The 16,428-nt window shown below is 40.8% G+C and overlaps 1 protein-coding gene across 2 annotated transcripts in view; it reads right to left on the reverse strand.

Annotated features, from left to right (window-relative positions):
* Window positions 1-16,428, reverse strand: part of LOC109914468 (ras-related protein Rab-26) — a 356,679-nt gene that overhangs the window by 219,263 nt on the left and 120,988 nt on the right. The gene's annotated exons all lie outside the window — the stretch shown is intronic.

Genomic DNA, 16,428 nt, shown 5'->3' on the forward strand with positions numbered 1-16,428 from the left:
GCAGATGCTGCCAGACCTTCCAGTCATAGAGTCATAGAGACATACAGCACGGAAACAGACCCTTCAGTCCAACTCATCCATGCTAACTAGATAACCTATATTAATCTAGTCCCATTTGCCAGCATTTGGCCCATATCCCTCTAAACCCTTCCCATTCATTTACCCATCCAGATGCCTTTTAAACATTGTAATTGTACCAGCCTCCACCACTTCCTCTGGCAGCTCATTCCACACACACACTACCCGCTGCATGTAAAAGTTACCTCTTAGGTCCCTTTTATATCTTTCCCCTTTCACCTTAAACCTATACTCTCTAGTTTTGGACTCACCCATCGCAGTGAAAAGACCTTGTCTATTTAACTTATCCAGTGCCCCTCATGATTTTATAAACCTCTATAAGGTCACCCCTCAACCTCTGACACTCCAGGGAAAATAGCCCCAGTCTATTCAGCCTCTCCCTATGGCTCAAAGCCTCCAAACCTGGCAACATCCTTGTAAATCTTTCCTGAACACTTTCAAGTTTCATAAAATCCTTCCTATCGCAGGGAGATCAGAATTGCACACAGTGTTCCAATAGTGGCCTAACCAATGTCCTATACAGCCGCAACATGATCTCCCAATTCCTATACTAAATGCACTGACCATTAAAGGCAAGTATACCAAACGCCTTCTTCACTATCCTATCCACCTGGGACTCCACTTTCAAGGAACAATGAACCTGCATTCCAAGGTCTCTTTGTTCAGCAATACTCCCCAGGAACTTACCATTAAGTGTATAAGTCCTGCCCTAATTTGCCTTTCCAAAGTGCAGCACCTCATATTCTTTTTCCAGCAATTTCTGGTTTTGTTTCTGATTTGCAAAATCCACAGTTCTTTGTTTTTTTTTGACCAGCGATAACTCCCCTGAACTCTTCCAAGATAATGCCACAAGATCATTGCATCCAGCCAAGCAAAGAGATTGGGGCCACAGTTTAATATTTCATCTTAAATACAGCACCAGCTGACAGTGCAGCTCTCCCTCAATACTGTATTGTCAGCCTTAATGTTTATGCTGTAGCCTGGAACAAGGCTCAAACGTAGTTGCTAGACTGTTGCCACGACACCATAGCAGGCAATACTATTCACAAATCAAATTGCAAGGCAGCTTAGCATAATTAAGCACAAGATTCCCGCTGAATGTGGCGCATACCATACCAATAAAATTTAATTTCCTTAACATCCCTGGAGTATAAAAGGCGATTAAAGGTTTGGGGAAAGAAAATATGCTGGGGAGAAGCTTGTTAAAACACTGTCAGTTATCTCAGTGTGGAGTATGAAGGAATCTCAGCACTGACAATTCCATCTGATCTGAGGCCCATGCAAACATCAAGGTGAAAAAATAATAATTGGCTTTGGTCAACTGAGAGAATAAATACACTCATCACATGAAGAAAGAAGTATAGAATCATAGAATCCCTACAGTGTGGAAGCAGGCCATCGGCCCATTGAGCCCATATCAACCCTTCAAAGAGCATCCCACCTAGACCCACCCTGCTATGCTATCCCTGTAACAGTGCATTCCCTATGGCTAATCCATCTAGCCCACACATCCCTGGACACTATGGGCAATTTAGCCTGGCCAATCCACCTAACCTGCACATCTTTGGACTGAGGGAGGAAACCACAGCACCCGGAGGAAACCCACGCAGACATGGGGAAAATGTGCAAACTCCGCACAGACTGTCGCTCAGAGGATGGAATCGAGGTACACAGAGAAAATTTATGGCAAACGTCCCAATAAGCAAAGTCAAAAAATGTGTCTCCATCAGATTGCTGAGTCATTTCAAAGCATCTTATGCAGAAGTAACTTTGGTTCCAAACTAAAATTACTTTTCTATAATCTTAATGAAAATACAGTGAGCAAAGGAATGTGAGCATTGTGTAATGTGCTGTAAATTTGGATTCAAGACCAGAGGCATGCAAAGGGAAAATAACACTGTTAAAGGAATAAATAGTATCTTTTCAAAATGTGTTGTTGCTGCCATTTCTTAAACTCAGTTTGAAAGAGCACCACCCTCTCCCCATTGCCAACTTTTCAAGCAAACATGGGTTTGTCTGCAGATTCTTGAACAAACCTCATGAAGTCCTGAGGTGTCATGTCTTGCTCAGCCTGGCTCAGTACAAATACAATTCACAGAATGTCCAAAAAAAGACACGTGTTTGACAGCACTAATTTCCCCAACGCTCAAGATTGTCTGTTTGATTTGTATTCTTTTTCACTCTTACGTCCTTCTTTCACCAACCTCCATTCAAGGTCTTGCAGTGTTAATCATTAATGTCAACACAATGCCTGGCAATGTTTCATTTTTGGTATGAATGATGCAGGGCAAGCCAGAAATCATTATTTGTTCTGTGCTTTGCTAAACATCCTTTATATCCTGAAAAGAGGGCTAGTGTCAATTTTCATCTCTACGCAGCTTAAATAAGAAATGGCAAATAATTTATGTGTCATAGCCTTAGTTGTGAAACACATACATAAAGAAGACTTGCATTTATGTAGCACCTTTCACAACCTCTTACATCTTTTGAAATGCAGCCAGTTGTAATGTCAGAAACAGAAGAGCCCAATACAATTTGGGAGCTCAGGTGCATAGCATTTTTTAAAATGTCACGATAAAGTGCAGAAAATAGTCAAGGGAGCAAATGGAATGCTGGCCTTCATGTCTAAAAGGCTGGAGTGTGAGGATGCAGATGTTATGCTGCAGTTATACAAAACCCTAGTTAGATCCCACTTGGAGCGCTGTGAGCATTTGTGTACACCGCACCTTAGGAAGGATGTTTTAACTCTGGAGAGAGTTCAACGCAGATTTACAAGGATAGTACCTGGACTTGAGGGGTTAAGTTAAGAGGAAAGATGGACAAATTAGGCCTTTATTCTCTTGAATTTAGAAGGTTAAGGGGTGGTGACCTAATCAAGGTTTTCAGGATATCAACAGGGAAAGACAGGGTAGATAAATTATTTCCACTGGTTGAAGATTCTAGAATCACAGGACATAGTCTAAGAATTAGGGCCAGGCCATTCAGAAGAGATGTTAGAAAGCACTTCTACACGCAATGAGTAGTGGAGGTTTGGAATTCTCTTCCTCAAACAGTGGTCGATGTTAATTCAATTGATAATTTAAATCTGAGAGAGACAAATCTTTATTAAGAAAGGGTATCAAGGCATGTGGGCCCAAGGAAGGCATAAGGAGTTCGGCTGAAGATCACCTATGATCTCATTGAATGGCACAGGAGGCCTGAGGGGGCTAAATGTTCTGCTCCTGTTCCTATGTTCCTAATTTGCACATGGCAAAGTATTATTTTGGAAAAGATTCTTTCCAGCAGCTTGTCCAATATTTAACTTAAACCAACATCACTAAAACAGATTCAGTGGTCATTGTCAGATTGCTATTTTAAAAGCACAAATTGCTGTGTACAAATTGGTTTCTGCAATGACCACACTTCAAAAAGATGCTCAGCTTGTTGTACAGTGTGTCGGGACATTTGGGGGATCATGAGTAACTCTGTCAAAATACACTTTCCCTAAATCTTGAACTGCATTCTTAACAGGATATCAATCTGTCCTTTTTGAAAGACTTAATCAAAATAACGTTAACTGCTTTTGATAGGAGTCTATTCTCTGTGAAAGTATTTAACACTCTCTCCTTGCCAGGGGCATTCTTGATGTGAAATCATTTTGTATGTATGCCATTTGTACTTCCCAGCATCTCAAAAATATGGCTCATTCTTTATGTTAATCTACCATTTTACCAACAAAAATAGAAAGTCAAATCTCAGGCTTCTCTTCATAATTTGCAATTGTAAGTTGCAGATTTACCAATGACTTAGAGAGAGTCAGTCTCAATCAATTTACAATCAAGTGATCTCAAAATACATTCCTGCACATTATGGCTACTATAGAGTCATAATAAGGGCAGATTGATCGGTCTTTTTTTGGGACACAAATGGAGGTGTTTTGGGATTGTGTACATGCTGATTCTCTGTATATCTTAATGATGGAGCTGGACCAGTTCTCAATCAGGGAAGAGATCAAATTATAGAGAAGATAAGTGACTTTGTAAGTAACACTTAGCACATTTGATCTCTTATTAAGAAACAAAAGCCTCACATTTATGATAACAGGGTATCCTAAAGTGCTTTACAGCCAATGGTGTGCTTTTGAAGCATGGACAATGCCTCTGTTGGATCCTCTGGTTTCAATGAAAGGACAGTCAAACATATCCTCGTGTCCTTTTTGAAGCCAATTTCACAAGTATTTCACCAAAATTCCTGCAACATCAACTCCAATGGATCGAACACCATGTTCAGACAGCCAAAATGCCCCTCCAAACCAGCTCCTGTTTTCTCAATGCTCAATGGCCAGTTTTGCAGCTTAGGTCAAAGAAAATATCTTCAAAATACTGTCCCTTAACCGCAGTAGCAATGACATTAACAATATGGACCAGCTTACTTTTACGTAAAGTCACACAGCCGGTATATCTTTAAGAGATATGCTCATTATATCGCAGCATGTGACCTGAAGCTGTAAAAATCTGATACTCCATCTTACCTTGGGATCTCTTGAAGCATGACATGCTAATGAAAGCAAGCTGCTAATGTCTTTCTGTCATTATCGAATAGTTTAATATTAGCCGAGACACTTACTCAGATGTCTGAGAAATGTAAGTGTATAATTGTTAGTTGTAATAAATGTTGGATTCTTCAATCCTGCAATATCCATGTCCAGTTAATGTTATAGGAGATAACATAGGCATTACTGAACATGTAAAAAAAGGCTTGCTTAAGGCAAAATCACATCAATTGTTACTGAGTGTCCAGAGTAGCATCAATTTGTCCATCAAGCTGTATTACTCTTTGAGACCCAACATCTTCATTAGCTCAGCCACAGGATGTCACTTCAGGAGATCCTCAGGGGAGTGTCATAGGGCCAATCATCTTCAGCTGCTTCATCAATGACGTTCTTTCCATCATAATGTTTGAAGTGGGGATATTTACTGATGATTGCACAATGTTCAGCACTATTTGCAACTCCTCAATTACCGAAGCAGCCTGTGTCCAAATGCAGCAAGATCTGGACAACATCCAGACTTGGGCTGTTAAGTGACAACTAATATTCAGGCCACACGAGTGTCAGACAATGATCACCTGTAACACGAGAGAATCTATCACCCACTGACTTTCAACGGCATTAACTTCTCTGAATATTCTAATTTTAATACCTTGGGAGTTACCACTGACCATAACTTGATCTGGTACAACCATATAAATACCATAGCTACAGGAGGGGGTCAGAAGTTAGAAATTCTGCAGGGAGTAGCTCATCTCCAGTCTTCTCAAAGCCTGTCCACCATCTATAAGGCATGAATCAGGAGTGTGATGGAACACTCTCCACTTGCTTGGATGGGTGGACTTCAAACGATACTCAAGGAGCTTGACACTATCCAGGACAAAGTAATCTGCTTGATTCCCAGATCATCCAGCACATTTAATGCTCACTCTTCCACCACCAACCCACAGAGGCAGCAGTGAGAACCATCTATAGGATGCACTCATAAGGCTGCTTTAACAGTACTTTCTAAACCCACAACCTCTTTCACCTGGAAGGATAAGGCATATGGGAAAATCACCAGCTGAAACATCTCCACCAACCACACACTACCCTTAATTGGAACTATATCGCTGTTCCTTTACTGTTTCTGAGTCAAAATCTTGGAACTTCTTTCCTAACAGCATTGTGGTTGACCCCCAAATACTGTGGACTGCAACTGATCAAAAAGGCAGCTTGCCACCACCTTCTCCAGTGCAATTAGAGATAGGCAAAAAATGCTGACCCAGCTAGTGATGCCCATATTGACTTGAATGGAAAAAAAGCCTCAATGGCAGCAGAGAAAAAAGAAAGAAAAAAGTAGATCTTGCACTTTGGATCCCTTTAGCTTGTGCGATGTCTTATTCTATATGCCCAAAGATCTGCAGGTCCAAAATTTGTCTATTCAGGCACATGAAGACCCATAGCAGGAACTAATGAACCTGAATAGACACCAGCCTTGAAAGACAGCCATGCATTGTTGCAATGATTCGAGTAGAAAATAATTGCCTAGTGACTTAACCAGAGCAGGAGCTGACAAGCTCTTGCATTCTATCAATTTGCTTTAGCAACATATGAGTTTATCAGACTATCAACAGGACACTTGCACTTCATTTCTCTGTAATCTTTACAGGCTGCTACCATTACATAAGCATTGACAGGGTTAAACCACACTCACATACAACACTGACAAGAGCAATTAGCACATTTTCTGCCAATATTTGAAACTTGTTTCACAAAATTCTCATTTACTTGGAGGCACTTTGAAATGAGAAATTACGTAAGTGTGATAATGCCATCTTGATGCAAAGTCAATATCAGATGTTAATATGGAAAAGCTGAAATATGATTGAACAGGAGAAAGAAAAAGTTCATTTTGTTGAGCAATGAGGTGTCAACGCTCAATCTGGAGATACGTGGACAAAAGTCTGCAAAGGTAATGACACAATTGAAGAATAAATTCCAGCAATTCTTGGTCCTGTATCAATTAGCTGAAACAAGCAGCTTAGCTCAATCAGACCATGGTAGTCCCTCCATTTACTCAATGAAGTATCACGTGTGGCTCAATTAGAGGCACTCTTGTTTCCAGGTCACAAGGTTCCGTTTCCAAGTTCTAACTTCAATCCCACTTCAGGGCCTGAGCACCAAAATTAAGGTTGACACTCCAATGCAGAACTGAGGGAATACCAAGGTGCTACCTACAAGTGAAATGTGAAACCGGGGCTCCATCTGCTTTGTTTGGATGTTTGGCACAGTTTTAAAGAAGAGTTAGTCCCAACGTCCTGGCAACTATATATCCCTCAATCAACACCACAAAAACTGATTGCTGGGTCGTTATCACATTGAAGTTTCGTGAGAGTTAGTTGTGTGTGTACTGGCGGTCATGTTTCCTACATGACAACAAGGACTATTCTATGAAAGCATTTCATTGGCTGTAAAATACTTCTGAGATAATTGTATAAATGTGAGTCTTTCTTTTTGCAATCTTCCTGGCAGCAACTGTTTCCATCACATGACGGGTGTCTTTCCATTGTATGCAGCTTTCTTACTTATTTTGGGGACATCAGTAAACGTACGTCATTGCTGGGCCAAATCATTAAATACATGGCCTAACCATATATAAGCTTACTTCTTTCATTTGTGTGATCCCCATTCTTAACATTCCTGTGTATGTGTACGGGCTAACAACAGTGAAATATTTTAAAAAGATTTTAATGCAATTAGAACATTCCAACAATAGTGAAATTTTTATAACCAAAGACAAAGGGGGCTTAATGACATTGTTATTGCTATTCAAAAACCTCAGCAGTAGATAGGTAGAAATTTTACATCAAGTGGTTCTTAATGACAGCTATTAAACCACTTCTCACTGAGACATCTGTTCTGGCCATTCTTCATTCAATTTAGAGCTGTCCTGTTACATTAAAATCTGTCCAAACTATTCTGTCCAGTAGTTCGATTAAAAATCCTGCAATTCCATCAAGTTGCATGCACTGTTTGTGGGCGGATTTGCATCACTGCACTTGCAAACTAAATGCAACACATCGTATTCAAGTTTTTTATGCTCATAATAAGGATTACCACAGAACTCTTTTTCTCACTATAGGTGGAACAGTGAGGCAGACAAAATACATGCTTGTATCTGTTTCCATAGCTTGATTCACCTAGAACAAGTCACTAGCCTTTCATCAGACACTGAATCTCCAGGGGCACCTCTTGGCATTGAGTGTGATCAACCAGCAGACCCTTCCATTCTTACCATATGTCTTTGGTGGAGTGTAAGGATTTATAGATTGACTATCAACCTGTTTGGTCATGCTGCAAATGCACTTTCCACGGCCCATAAGAGCCGGAGTGATTGATTGGTTGATCGATTTATTGTTGTCACATGTACCAGGATACACTGAATAGCTGTAGCTTCTGGCCCAGGGGCAAGGACGTTACCAGTGTGCCTCGAGGCAAAATTACAACAAAACAAATTAGAGCAAACCTCTGAGCTGTGTATTGCTCTATCTCCAATAGTTTTACAAAATAATGAAGGGAATCAAGCATTTGAAGTGCTGCTTTGAATAATAATTATAGGGGAATGGGACTAACTGAAAAAGACCTTCAAAAGCATAATAGACCAAATGACCTCCTTATGTGCTGCTTGGTTCTATAATTCTGCATTTTTGGAAAATTATGTATTTATCATTTGAACAGTGAATCACGATAGAGCCCAATTGTGAGATGTTTCCTACCAGGTATTTTTCATCATATAAAAATATATTAAGCTTCATACACATCAAAGGGAAATAAAGAAACACTTTTTTTTGTTAGTAAAAGATCTCTCGACTGTGGCCCAACAATGTGTCCTGTCTTCAAACTCCATCTCAAATACACGTGTGAAACAATTTTCCATCCCTCACATTACCCATTCTGGAGTCCATTTTGCGTGAGATTTTCAATTTCCTGTCAGATTAGCGGAAGTTTCTGGGCCCAGGCTCTCTCAGTATTAGTTGCAAACGAAGACATCCACTTCAAGTTGTTAAAGAGAAGCAACAACTTGAAGTATTAACCTTGTCTACCTCTGGTCCAGAGCGACTGTCCAAAATGCTTTGATCTGGCCTACAAAAAGTCTCTTCACCATTGCTTCTTTTTAAGTTAATTTAAATGGCCTCAAATTAAGCAAATGTAATTATTTCAGAAAGTAAAAGTGTGTCAGTCATGGTAGTACTGAAGGAAACTTCAAATACTCTTAATTCAGGCGGCAGAGCAAATATCAAAGAAAATTCTTTAAATATTCATCAGGCATCATCCTGCATGCTTATGAATAAATCCTCTGCATGAGCGGATAACTGATCATTCACCTCATTTGTCCATTTGTTGTAGAGGTGTCAGCACACTTTTGGATAGATGGCAGATTTAATGTCAATGCTTAAAATGGAATAAACTGGTCTTGAAGTTATTCACGGTTTTCCTTCAAAACTGCCCTCAGCTCTCCAAAATGTAATGATGAACTTCAAATTAGTGATTGTCACCCTGATTCTAGCTACTAAGTCACTGGAAAGCTTTTGAAATTTGGATTGGGAGCTCCGTTTTTATCAGCAACAATTGGATTATATTTCTGTCAGTTTGGGAAAGACACACAAAGTTGATTGTGAGCGTTCCTGCGTAATTAAACTGAAATTAAAAACCTCCTTATAGGCAATAAGTAAGTAAATGAGTGCATTTATCATTTGATCCTTTCCTTTTACAAGGAAGGGTAGCTATCTTATTTACCCATTAGCATTAGCTAGATATCATAGGATTAACTGGTCTAGGTTCAGTTGTTCAGTCCAGGATAATTAGGAGTAGGCCACGAAATTGAAATGTGGTCCAAATATCTTGGAGCATCCCCTTTCTCACGATGCCACTGTACTTTCCACTTGATCACAACGTGTTGTGTTTCTTCCAATCAGTAGATGTAGGTACATATCAGAAAAATATCATGTACCAACATGGACTGTGTATCACAATGATGGAATTTTCCTTTTTTTTCCCCTTTATTCATTCATAGGATGAGGGTATCACTGGCTGGCCAGCATTTATTGCCCATCCCTAATTGCCCAGAAGGCAGTTAAGAGTCAACCACATTGCTGTGGGTCTGGAGTCACATGTAGGCCAGACCAAGTAAGGATGGCAGTTTCCTTCCCTAAAGGACATTAGTGAATCAGATGGGTTTTTCCAACAATCGATTGTCATTGGTCTAATGGTCATCATTAGATTCTTAATTCTAGATATTTATTGAATTCAAATTCCACCAACTGCCATGGCTGGATTCAAACTCAGGTCCCCAGAACATTATCTGGGTCTTTGGGTTAACAGTCCAGCAATACTACCACTAGGCCATCGCCTCCCCTGAATACATTTACTGAAACTATTACTAGCCAGCTTGTTTACATCACATCACTGCAGCCAAGATCATATTGATGAACTAAGCAATGGTGTTTAGGGAAATAATCTATTCAGTATGTCCAATACAGAAAAAAGAATCCCGCAGTGCACATTATCTATGTCTTCCTCAGAATACTGTGAGCCATTGTATCACAACTTCACATCAGATCTGATCTAGAAAAGGAACATTGTCTGTTTAGAACCATCCCAACCTCCACAAAAAAAGTTAAACGCAAAACATATAATTATACAATGCAGGAAGCCACGATTCAGCCCATCATTCTTATAATAGCTCTTCGGTAGAGCTGTCCAATTAACGACTCTTCCTTGCTCTTCCCCTAAATCCCCACAAAATATTTTCATTCAAATATTTAGCTAAAGTCTTTTTTAGAAACTTGCTCCTGAATCTGCTTCCACCACCCTTCCAGGCGTTGCATTTCATATCATAACGACTTGCTCCTCCTCATCTCACCTCTGTTTCTTTTTTAAAATCATTTTCAATCTGTGTATCCTCAGGTTAATAGCTCTCTTGCAAACGGAAAGATTTCTCCCAGACTCTGTAACCAAGGCTTCTCAGAATTTTGAGAACCATTATTAAATCTCCTCTTGAGTTTCTCTGTTTAAGCAATCCAGTTTCTTCACTCACTCAGTCTAACTATAAACAAGTCAAAGGGGGAATCTGAAAGCAGCCTTGTCACTGGCACCCTGCTAAGAACAATTATATAAAGATGTGAAATTTGTACAAGAAAAGCATGCAATGAGTGACAAAGCAAACAAATTATTTTCAGACCTGTTCAGATTCACAAGATTTCAAAAGAGGTCTTTACAGCCAAGTTTATAAAGCCTGGGATTGCTCAAATTTGTATTTTCATGGTAGATCCAGCGTAGAACACAAGTAGATAGTGGAAATCAGAAACCAAACTAGAAACCCCTGGGAAGTCCCAATGGGTCAGCCAGTATCTATGGAGAAAGAAATGCAATTTCTATCTTGCACCTTGTCAGGGCAACTAGGGAGACAATAAATGTCTGAAGTGCCAATGAAGCTCAAACCCCAACATTAATCTGTAAAATAAAGGTTGGCAGCGTGACAATAGCCCTTTTATTTAGCCTTTGTTAAATAAGCCAATCAGCAGCAAATGTGGGAGAGTAGTGGTCTTAATTGGAGAAGCAGCATACAAGGTGAGTTGCCTCTTATTGGCAAATTACCTCTTCTCGCTGCCTTTATCTGCTCTGTCTCCCTCTCCTCCCGGTGCCTTTAACTGCACCCTCTCTTTCTTTTTACTGATTTTAACTGTGCTCTCACTCTCTTGCTGCCTTTAACTGCGTGCCATCTCTCTCCTTTCAGCCCTTGCCTTTAATCACTTTCTCTCTCTTGTTCCTCTCGCTGCTTTTAACTGTGCTGTCTCTCTGCTCTCACTGCCTTTCATCTTGCTCTCTCCCTCACTCTCCTCTCGCTGCCTTTAACCACACTCACTTTTAAACACATCCCGGCTGATCTTCAAACACCAGGCTTTACAAAGTACAATATTATTCAGATTCATGGCAGGTAATCAAATGATTTTATGTGCTGAGGTAGGAATGGGGAATGTACACTAGCCTGAAAAGTTTTCCATTAGTGTCCAGCACTTAATTTCAATTAAAATATTTTCAGCAGGAAGATTTTCATGCGTTTCTGGTGCATCATGAAATACAACAGTTTTGTCATGTTTCTATTTACGAATGCTTCCCAAATTCTCAAAAAAAGTTGCCTGGATCCATTATAATTTTAGCTCATCCTTGCTCAACTTACCATTAGTAGACTTGAGGACATTGAAACTGCTGCTGCTCCTATCTCTAGTAGGGGGTTCGTAGCAAATAACTAGAGTGCATTGTCAGTGATGTCAGACAATATCAGTTCACATGAAAATGGAACCTGAGGGAACAGGGGTCTAATGGAGTCCTGCTAAAGTCTGTGCCTGTAAATCTTGCAAATAGAGTTTTAATAAACATTCACGAGTTCGACCTAGCAAGGTTTCCAGAGCCTTGCTACTTATACAGTATGCTAAAGCACACCAGATCCAGTTCATCATTCTGCTTGCTGACCTAAACTGGCTCCAGATTGAGCAGCATCATGTTGTTACATTCCTCAACCTCGTTTCAAATCCTTCCGTGACCCTTTCCTCCCTGTCTCAGTAATCTCCTGCACCACAACCCTCCAAGACATCTAAGCACATTTAATCTGCCTTCCCGAGCATCCTTGACTTTGAATGCTCTAGCATTGGTGGTCATGCTTTCAACTGATAAGACCCAATGTTTTGGAAGTCACTCCCTAAAACTATCTAAATCCTTCCCTAAACCTATGCATCTTTCCTTCCTCCTTGAAGACACTCCACAAAACCTATTCCTTTGATTAAATCTTTCACCATTCCTCTAATATCATGATATGAGGCTGATTTATAATAATCCCATGAAGCACCTTTGGAAGTTTTAAGATGTTCAATGCATTATATAAATACAAGCTCTAGGTTGCTGTAATTGTTACCACTTGGCAGAATTTCACATTAAGCACTTCTCAATCTCACATCCTCCATCACCTGGAAGGATGAGGACAGCAGATGGATGGGAATACAGTCAGCTTCAAATTTTCCTCCAAATCATACACCTGTGTATGTGACCTCATATCTCATCATACCTCAGATCATGTGAAGCATGACACTCTACCGAATGAATGTTGCACTGTTGCAAATGCTCAGCTGGATGTAAGCTTATGTTCCTGAGGAATATAATATTTGTATGTAATAGTTGGCTATAATAAATGTTAGTTCAATTCATCAACACCACACTATCAGATCCATGCCTAGTTGGTTATGTTATGGGAGATAACGTAGACACTGCTACATCGGGTAAAATACCCAGCTGGAGGCAAACTCACGTCAAGCACCTTCTCAAGATCAGCTAGGGTTTCTTTATTCTTTCCTTGGTTGTTGTTGCTGCTGCTGGCAAGGGTGGCATTTGTTACCCATCCTTAATTACCCTGGAACCAGTAGCTTAATAGGCCATCTGGCAGGAGCTGTGAACAGTCAAGTACATTGCAATGGATCTGAGTCACCTATAAGTCAGATCAAGTGAGGATGGTCAATTTCCTTCCTTAAAGCTACCTGTGAAGTAGATGGACTTTTACAACAATTGTCCTGGTCCCCATTACTGAGACAAGCTTTTGGTTCCAACTTAACTGCTCAAATTTAAATTCCACCAACTGCTGTAGAATCACAGAAACCTACACTGTAGCAGCAAGCCATTCAGCCCATCAAGTCCACACTGACCCTCCAGAGAGCATCCCACCCAGGTCCACCCCCCTGAACCCCACATTTCCCATGGCTAAGCCACCTATCCTGCACATTCCTGGACACTATGGATGATTTAGCATGGCCAGTCCACTAACCTACACATCTTTGGGCTATGGGAGGAACCCGGAGCACCCAGAGCAAACTCCACACAGACAGTCGCCTGGAGAGTGGAATCGAACCCCACTCCCTGGCACTGTGGGGCAGCAGTGCTAACCACTGAGCCATCATGCCACCCCATGCTGTGGCAGAATTTGAACCTGTGTCCCAGAGCATTAGCACAGATCTCACAGCAACTAGTAGTAATGACATTACTACTTCACCGCAATCGTGATAAATGCCAGCCTTTTACCTTTGAAGCCTGCATCAAGTAAATGTGAAAGGAAAAATAACTTGGTCATTATTGTGCCTGAAATGTTCCAGTTGGAAAATGTTCTCACATTTGAGGTAAGGACCCCATCATTAGTGTTTCATTCCGGTCTGTCTTGTTCAATTCCACTGGCACTTCGATCTGCTTCTGACCATTAGCTATTCTGCATGATATCTAACATATTCAAAACTAATTTGGTTCCATAACTAGGATGCTTGGAATTGTAACATAAATCAATGTTACTGTGAAGAGCAGAAGCCAAGCTATCAAAGCCTAGCTCCCTGCAATGATTACATTTGTCATTACATTATGACACTGTGTTTATCATCAGCAACACAGCCTGCAAATGGTTCCCAGCATGCGTTACACTTGTCTAGAACAATGCAAAAAAAAACATTGCAAAGATGGAATTTGCAGCATCTAATTATATGAAAGACAATATAAATGCTTTAAGCAATCATGTTTTGATACAACTAATTTTTCCACTTCAATTATCAAAAGCATTAACTATGTAACGCTTCACCACTGTTTCAGACCATAACCATGCTAATTTAGATACAGAACTTAATGGAGTTATTTTGTATTTTGCTTCCTACTTATGCTGCAACTCGAAGTCACAGAATGCCACATTCACAGTTCACAGGTTCTGAAGATGTAATGACAAGTCTGCGCTGCTCTCATGTGCTAGTATAGAGCTGTTTGAACACATTTTCTGATCTTAGCTCAAACGTTCTGTCTTGTTTCTAATCAACAGGACAGATTCTATCCCAGTTGTTGACAACTAACAGTCCCTAGATCTACCTGAAAACTCATGGTAAATTCCGCTCCCATCAAAAGTCAATCAGCCATTTTTTTCTAACAACCAGAAAATTGGGCCCACTGACCCATTCACTATTTCACATTACTGCAAGAAAGGCTATCATGTTGTATGTCTCTACCTTTCATATTTCTACATGGTCTCAACTCTCCCTATCTCTTTAATGTCCTCTGATTCTAATTCTGGCTTCTTGCACATCACCAATGGTGGCCTTGCCTACAGCTGCCTCAGCCCTAAGCTCTACAATCCCTTTCCTAAACCTCTCTGCCTCTTTTACCTCCGTTTCAGGCCATTGTTAAAACCTACTCCTTTGACCAAATGTGGGTGCCTGTCCTAATATCTCCTCAAGTGGCTCACTGTTCCTGTCAAGCACCTTGGAGCATTTTACTATGTTAAAGGTGACATGTAAATGCAGAGAGACAGTTATCCTGGCTGGGGGATGAAGTTTGGAAAATGGCTCCAACATTCCTCTAGGTTTGGGAATGGGGGAGGCTGGTCATAGAATCCCTACAGTATGGAAGCAGGCCATTCAGCCCATCAAGTCCATATGAACAGCCGAAGAGCATCCCACCCCATTCCATTCCTGTAAACCTGCAATTCCCATGGCTAACCCACCTAGCTTGCACACTATTGGGCAATTTAGCACAGCCAATCCACCTAATCTGCACATCTCTGCACCATGGAAGGAAGCCCACGCAGACATGGGGAGAATGTGCAAACTCCACATGGTTAGAAGTCATACATACTTACAGTCCATCAAGTTTATTTGAAATCACAAGCTTTCAGAGCACTGCTCCTTTGTCAGTGAAACTAACTCCACACAGACAGTCATCCAAGGCTGGAATCGAACCCGGGTCCCTGGCATTGTGAGGTAGCAGTGCTAACCACTGAGCCACCATGCTGCTTTCCTGCTGTGCAGTTGGAAAATGTGCAGGAATTTTGTGGGAATGGGAAACTGGTAAAACTATGTTTTCATTTGTATTCCCTTTCTTTTCCCAACTGGCACAAGGTCAGATTCAGGGGTAGCAAGTGGCCTCTTGAAGGGGTGTGTGTGTATATATATATATATATGTGTGTGTGTGTGTGTGTGTGTGTGTGTTTCTGGTATTAATGCATTTTTGTTCAAACAGTTCCAGTTATTTTCAGGCATTACCACCCTCCATTCACAATCTTGATGGCACCCAAAAATTAAGTCCCATAAGTAAGTCTTCCAATGATGGGAGAAATTCCTTAATCAACTGAAGCAGCTGATGCATTGGGATTGGAAATTTCACCCTGTATTATTGATAGTAATGGGAGGAGGAAATTCAACCCCTTCAACCTCTTCTGTCATTCAGTGAGATGATGGACAATCTGCTATGTAGCTCCACTTATCCATTGTACCCCTCTTTTTCTTAATGCCTTTTCTTTGACAGAAATTGGTCAATCTCGGATTTAACATCAACATTTGATCAACTGGTGTTTGAGGAACAGAGTTCTAAATTTCTACTGCCAATGTGGGAGTCCCTGGCTGGACCAGCACTCTTTACCTGTTCCTAGTTGCCCCCTTGAGAAGTGATAGTGAGCTAACTTCTTGTACCACTGCAGACCATGTGCTGTAGGTTGACCCAAAATGCCCTTCGGGAAGCAATTCCAGGATTTTGACCCAAGGACACTGAAGGAACAGCAACATGTTTCCAAGTCAGAATGGCGAGTGGCTTGGAGAGAAACTTACAACATGGTGTTCCCATGTATCTGCTGCCGCTGTCCTTCTAGATGGAAGTGGTAATGATTTTTGAAGGTGCTGTCTAAGGATCTTTGGTCAATTTCTGCTGTGCATCTTGTACACACTGCTGCTACTGAACGTTGGTGGTAGAGGGAGTGGATGCTTATGGATGTG

Source organism: Rhincodon typus, chromosome 21, assembly GCF_021869965.1.
Source record: "Rhincodon typus isolate 14 chromosome 21, sRhiTyp1.1, whole genome shotgun sequence".
NCBI lineage: Eukaryota > Metazoa > Chordata > Chondrichthyes > Orectolobiformes > Rhincodontidae > Rhincodon > Rhincodon typus.